Source organism: Micropterus dolomieu, linkage group LG13, assembly GCF_021292245.1.
Source record: "Micropterus dolomieu isolate WLL.071019.BEF.003 ecotype Adirondacks linkage group LG13, ASM2129224v1, whole genome shotgun sequence".
Lineage (NCBI taxonomy): Eukaryota > Metazoa > Chordata > Actinopteri > Centrarchiformes > Centrarchidae > Micropterus > Micropterus dolomieu.
The window spans coordinates 25,548,187-25,555,341 of NC_060162.1; the positions used below are offsets into that span (position 1 = coordinate 25,548,187).

Sequence of the window (7,155 nt, forward strand, 5' to 3'; positions counted from 1 at the left end):
ACTACATCCATTATACACAGAAGAGACTCAGGATGTTTGGCTCCTTTTCATCTCCGATGATGCATAATGTCCTCTAACGCAAGTTCATCCTCAGCACTGCTTCATGGAATATAGTTTACAGTGTATTTCTGTTTACCATTTTATGATTGTTTTGTATACTGTTTTGTCTGCTATGTAGCAGAAGGGAGTTACAAACCACATTTCATTTTACAACTCTGTTGTAATGTGACAATAAAACCTACCTTCTTCTACTTTCTGTGATAACTAAATTGACACAGCACCTTCCCATGATGCCATCAATAATTTTGGGACCATAAACAGTATAGAGAAAGCACTGCCTCTCCAAACTTAATGTTAAGAGGATGGGTAAGGGTCTTGATATACAATAATTGTATAAATGTGAGTGGTGAAAGCTGAAAGTAATTAGCAAAACTGATGAAACATGTTTTTTAAAAATTGAAAGGTAAATTGTTTTACTGGCAAAGCTGGAGTTGAATTGACTTAGTCAAAAGAAAAATACATAGAAGAAGGGGGAGACAGACAGACAGAAAGTAATAGTAATATCTGTAGTAGAGGCACTACTAGTAAAAACTGTAGTAGAACTCTGTCAGTAAGAATCCCCACAAAGATGGAAAAAACAGGTTGTGTGTATTTGTATTTGGGTATGTTAGTGTATTAGTGTGGGTGTGTGTCAATATGTGTGTTTGATAGCAGCCAGCCATTAGACTGACTGACTTTAATTTTGCCAATCACAGTTAACGTCAATTTCTGCCCAGCAATTGGCAGTTGTGGAGTCATCAAAGTGATCTGATATTTAATCAGCCAATCAACATCACCTGTGTGTAATTTGCCCTGCTGTTAAAATAGCCCATACAAAATAAGTCCTACGGATTCAATAAGCACATGTGTAGAACCAGAGTATTACTGTTTAGCTCCTGGAACCAGAGCCCTTTTGAAGAGAGTCGCATCAGCGGGGGACCAAAATGCTACATCGCCACGTAGTTCATGGATCGTGGATAGTTCCCGGAAGTCCTGGGCGGGGAATTCAAAATGAGCAAGAGAAACGACAAATAGGCCATTTTAAGCGATTTCTGGTAATTTATACAATAAATGCGTTGATTTACAATATTTGCACAGCACAGTGACACGTGTATGTAGTTACATTACAATTTCTTTTAAAGGAGGACAGAAAACGAGTATGAATGTTTGGTTTTCCCAGCTGACATGGAGAGGAGGAGCAACCTACAATCACTAAAGAGGCTAACAACAAAAAATGTGAGGTACTTTTTCCACAAAGAAAGAACACATCACTGGCTTTATGTTTGGTTTATTAAAAACCTCACTACAGATCATCTTCAGGCTCCACTGAACCCCTTGTGATTCTTGTTGTGAGAGACAACAAGAGAGAGAGAGGGTTAGACAAACCTACACATCTGTAAAGATTCATCCAGGTCATGTTTATCCAAGAAAAGTTGAATCGAGAGCATCTGGATGTTTCAGAAGAAGTCCAGTTGCTCTCAATTCAACCTTTCTTGTAAAAGGCTACAGGTTTGTTTGAGAAAGTTATGGATTGTTAAATTTTGGAACTTCATTAACAGCTTTTGCTGCTGATGTTGGCATCAGTTACTAGATAGTTTGTTAGTGAATGTTTTTATTTTTTCAAACAGTTCTCAGACACAGGAACTGTGATGATGATGTGATATGAATTTGTACAAAGTAATTATGTAATTAGAGTAAACATATCCAGTAAGAATTGAGTGTTCACCAATATGGTGCATTCAGCCACTATGATGTATTAATGTGGGTAAATAAACCTGAATTGCTGTGTGGAAAATAAGCTCATAGGCTAAGACAGGATGCAGACACAGAGAGAAGGGAAAGAAAATGATAAAACATTTTAAGTATGATTTCTCATAAATGGTATATTATAATAGGCATTTATAATCGTGTTGTTTTCTATCTCACCATGGTCCATTCACTACTCTTTAGCATCACTTCTTCTCCACCTCGCAGAGTCTACTGCTCTAATATAATTAATAAAGATTGTTTTTTATTAATGCTAGTATATCTCATTTAAAGTGTTAGGGATAACCCCCCAAATAAATAATGTTTTGAAATCTTTTATTCATACATGCACCACTAATATATTTAAATAAAATTAAATACCACCCCCCAAAAATACGAATTTTAAATTAAATTAATAGGCTGCCCCTGTTTATATTGTGTGCTGCTAACTTTATCCATGTCCCTAAATCTTCTAATTTAGTGGGGGAAATCCACTAACATGCCTGTATTTCAACCCCGGTTCTCCACACCATCGTCGCTTGATCGTTGTTGATCCATACCCGGTGCCACCTCTGCGCTCAGGCTCTCATGGTTTTTGATTCCTCTCAATTCCCCTGTGCTTTGTCGCTTCTGTCACTAACCCTGTCTCTTTGTCTGCTTTCCTCTCAGGTTCACTCACCCTCGTCCTCCGTCCTGTCAGCTGGGCTCATCCTCCGGTCCTCTCCTCTCGGGCTTCCTCCACGGCGCCCTCCCGGCTCCTCCCAGCTCCTCGCCTCACCACCTGCGCCTCGCCTGCTCCTCGGCCCGTGTCCCCCAGCGTCCACCTCTCCTCCCTCACCTCTTCCCTAGCCCCCTCTGTGAACCCTCAATAAAACCTCCTTCCCTCTGAGTGTTGCATTTGGGTCCTTTCTGTCCTGTCTCACAACAAATAATATATAATTTCGTTTTTTACACGTCTTACCTTTTAAACGTGTATCCCAGATAGCATTTTCTATTTCAGCTCCGCTGCGCTGCTAGCATTTGATGCTAACTTCCGGGAACTACTAAGACACTCCATGATCCGCCATTGCTGTGACAAACTGGTCCATTGGAGTGAAAGGAGATGACGCGACTCTCTTTATAGGGCTCTGACCGGAACGTGAATTAGCGAGCATCAGAACAATTACCAAGCTAACTAACGTTAAGTAATGTTGAAAATTAGCTATTTTTTCCCAAGCTAACATAGCTGTTTAGATGTTAGCTAGGTCAATTTGAATCATTGGTCAAGTTACCAGTAACACATCAGTATAATAAATGTAAAATTCACTTAACTCTAAATTTCTGAGCCTCCGCCCTCAAAATTTCAATGCCTTCTTCCACCAACTTTTGTAGTAGCTAGCTACCTAGACATCTCCTGTCCTGCTAAGCAGAGTTTGAGCAGCAAAGTGGCGGTTAACTTAACTCTGCCTCTGATTGGCTTACCCCCCACTCACACAGGCACCGTGTGTGCCACGTTATGGCTGCGCCACGGTTTTGATCTGTCCTTAGCCCTGCGTCAACTCACACCGGAAGCGTTTCAGCAGCGGAGTGTTTTAGCCTTCCCCACGTTGTTGACTTGTTGTGTAGCCTATTTGTCATTTTGTGTGCTTCTGCTACTGATCACAGCTGTGTTCACAGCTCTGTGAACCCCCATTCCCTGCAGGGCTGAATTTCCCACATGGAGCATTTCAGAATAAAAGCGTTTTGTCTGTCTGATTTTGCTGAATTGTTTAGTTTTAGTTTATTTGGTTGTCCTTGATTTTTGTGCTTCTACCATAGTTAAGAAGGCTACGTAGTTAAATTGTTTCTTTTTTGTCTGTTTTAACTGTGTTTGTTGTTGATTTACAATCGTTATTTAGAAAATCGACCGGATTCACTATGCCTTACTGTGTCTGACTTCCTGCCTGGTTTGATGTGCTCTGTGCTGCTTGACACGTCTTCCATCAAAAATATACCGGCTGCCTATTCTCCGCGCACCGGAGTGGAGAGCTGCTTCTGGAACGCTTCTAGGACGCGCTGTGGCGCTTCTGGTGTGAGGACTAGCATTAACTATAATGGCAGTGATTAGGTATGGCAGCCGCAGCACAGCCGTAACGCGGTGCACACTGAGTGAGTCCGGGGGTTAGCCTGCCGATGACGTTTGTCATGTTATATTTTGTATAAGCTTTGCCTTTTAAGGCTATCGCTATTGGTTTTACCCTTTGCGCACATGCACAGCACTGAAAAAACCTTAGTCTACGCCCACTGACTGAGTGGGCCTCGATCACGGACTCACCTTGTGTATAAATGGCTGTGAGACCTGGCCATTGGCTCCCATTTCTCTTCAGCACTGAGCTTGTCTAAAGAGCATAAGATTACCAACGGATGATGTCTACGAGCAGATCGGCTAAAGCGCTGCAGGATGTCGGCGAGACCTTGCAAGTCTGCCACATCTGTCAAACGGGCTTCATCCGAGTTGCCCCTACTGCGCCCTGTCGAGTAAAAAATTCAAGACTTGAAGCTTAAACTTTACAACATTACTACCTCTCTGTGGCCTTGGCATCCATGCTACTAATCATGACATCTCAACCACACCTGGCTTTGTGTGTGAGCTAGGGACTTCTGTGTGCTACAGGCAGGGCATCAAATGCTTATGCACATACTCAGGTCCTCCTGTTGAGCCTAGTCAGACGCAAGGAAAAGACACAAGTGAGGGAACTTCCTGTTTGATGAATGCTCCACCCTTATAGATGACTGGACATTTGAGAGGTCATGTGATTTTGATTACATGACACCACAGCTTTGGCCATCCCATAGTTTCACTGGCATTCATGTATTTATAGGGGACCTACAAACACTAGACCTTAGATGTCCCACATTAGGCAGTGTCCCACTTTAGGGCAATTCACCATACTTAACTTTAGTAAACATTCATTTTAAGCTAGCCTTTCAAAGCTAACGTTAAACACCAAAATAACGAATTTGTTAAAGTTACCGTTGCTGTTACGCATTCAATTTCATCAAATGTTAATAATGTTTGGCATAGTTACTGGCAAATGATATATAGATGACAACACTCATAGGCAAAATAAAACATATGAATCAAAAGCCATTATTAAGTTTAAAAAAAATATCAGCCATGTATCCTTGTCTTACTTGGTGGTGAAGGAGCTTGGATCTACTGGATGCTTCTCTTTGGTCTGTGGGGAGTTGTTGGCATTGAGTAAATTATCTCCCCCTTCTGGTACTCTAAATTTCACGTGAGGCAAATTATGACAATGATGCAGTATTCTCTAATGCAGTGGTTGTCAACCTTTTTTGGGCCAGCGCCCACATATCCATTATCCAAGTCACTTACCGCCCCACATCAAAATAAAGATGTTGGCTGTTTGCCCTGAATTTTGTTGATGATGATGATGATTATTATTATTATTATTGTTGTTGTTGTTGTTGTTATTGTTATTAAAAAACGTGAAAAAAGCACATAATAAAATGATAAAAAAAACTATTTTATTAATTTCCCTGGGAACAAAAAAGCCATGTGAATAGTAATTATATTTGATTAATAAGTGAATGTTCCTCCCAGAAACTGTGTGTGAACACAGTGACTGTTTTCTTGGATGGGGCACTTAAGAAGTGGGGGGTCTGGGTGTCCACCGAAGAACATTTTCTGAATCAATTTATGGTGGAAATGTTTTAATTTATTTAAAGGGAAACACAAAAATAACTATAAATATAAATATAATAGAATATATTCCAGTAAGGCTCCAGGCATTCTTTATTGCTTTTAATTTCTCCTGTATATCAACTTATTCAACACATATTATTTAGTCTTCTTTGTGTCTTATGTTTGGGAACGTAACCTCTTTAAATGTGAAAACCAAACTGACCGACAACACCTGATCTCACCACAAATATACACACGTTAACTTGAGCCCCTCTGATAAAGTGCAGCTCGAAGTCCCAAATACAACTTTGTGCCTCAGTTTTTAACGTTACATTTTCCCGATTGAATCTCTACATGTCCCGTTACCGCTTGGGCACAAACTGGCTGCAACTTGGCGCGAGGTGGGTCCACTTGATTACTATCACCAGCTCGCTCCAATAATGGAGCTCTATGGCACAGAGAAATAATTTTCTTTGGTAGAATGTCCAAATTAACGGTAGAGGGTGTTATATATTGCATATTGTAAAGTTCTCTGAAACAATGGTGTAATTGTAATTTTGTACTATAAACATAAACTTGACATTTTTGCTTTTCATTCTTCCATGCTGATGTTAAATCGATAGACTCGACTCTACTCGGCCCTGCTCCGTTTTCCACTGCAGATAATACGTAGCTTGTTGTCATAGCGACGCCACACAACTGCCGCGACGTAATGTTCAATGCGACACACACACCAGTGACACAGCTTTCTCTTTATTTAAGTTAAAACGTTTCAACATTCCTCAGAATGTAAAGACAGATAAGCGGTATGAAAACCTTCCAGCTGTGTTTTCCTCTGCCGTTGTTGCTGCAGCGGTCTGTGTGACGGCGGGAGCAGAGGGCTCTGTGAGCGGGCGGCTGGCCGGCCTCACACGCTCCTCCCGCGGGTCACAGCAGGCTTCCCCCGCAGCCACTTATGGAGCTCCTCAACTCCGAAAATATTCAAGCACATTATTGTTCCGCCATCACTTCTCCTAAAACTGTCAATATTCGAAATCTACACAGCTGATTTCTCACCTCAGAACTTCTCAGAAGTGGATTTAGTGATGAAATTCCATACGAAGAGTGTAAAATATCAAACTTTCTGTTGCTGGCCTGTCTGGCGCACGCAATGATGATGCAGTGAATATTGTATATTCTCTGACCAACCAGCAGTCTGTCGTGTTTTCACGTTACATTTTAGTTTCCCTCAGCTCGCTTGGAACCTTGACAGAGATGAGATGATACGAAAAAAGGACCCGACATCACAGTGAAGGAAGGGAGCTGCACTACAAACGAGCTGTTTTCAGGCAGTTCAGAGCAGAGTTTTCTGTGGGAGATGGGAACTCCCTTTGGGCTGGACTTTGGGCTTTTTCACTTTGCAAACCTATTACATGCACAAAAAAAGAGATGTAACTCAATAAAGAAGAGGGAAAAGGCCAAAAAGTATAATACCACCTCTTTAAACACTTAATTTTCTGCATTCTTGAATGTTTTTGCATCAATTTATGGTGGAAATGTTTTTATTTAGGAAACAAACTTCAGGTAGCACGTGACACTTCAAAATATATAAATATGATAGAATATAAAGCAGTGCAGCTCTCAGGCATTCTGTGTTGTTTTCAAATTTCTTTCTCCTGTAGATCAACTTTTCTCAAGTAATATCATCCCTGCTGAGGCAACACATA

The 7,155-nt window shown here is 41.0% G+C and overlaps 1 long non-coding RNA gene across 1 annotated transcript; it reads left to right on the plus strand.

Annotated features, from left to right (window-relative positions):
* Positions 1 to 926: 926 nt before the first annotated feature.
* Positions 927 to 2,662, plus strand: LOC123982098. Its single transcript, XR_006827901.1, has 3 exons — positions 927 to 1,094; positions 1,182 to 1,275; positions 2,455 to 2,662. It is a non-coding gene; the product is annotated as an uncharacterized LOC123982098 (long non-coding RNA).
* The last annotated feature ends 4,493 nt before the right edge of the window (positions 2,663 to 7,155 follow it).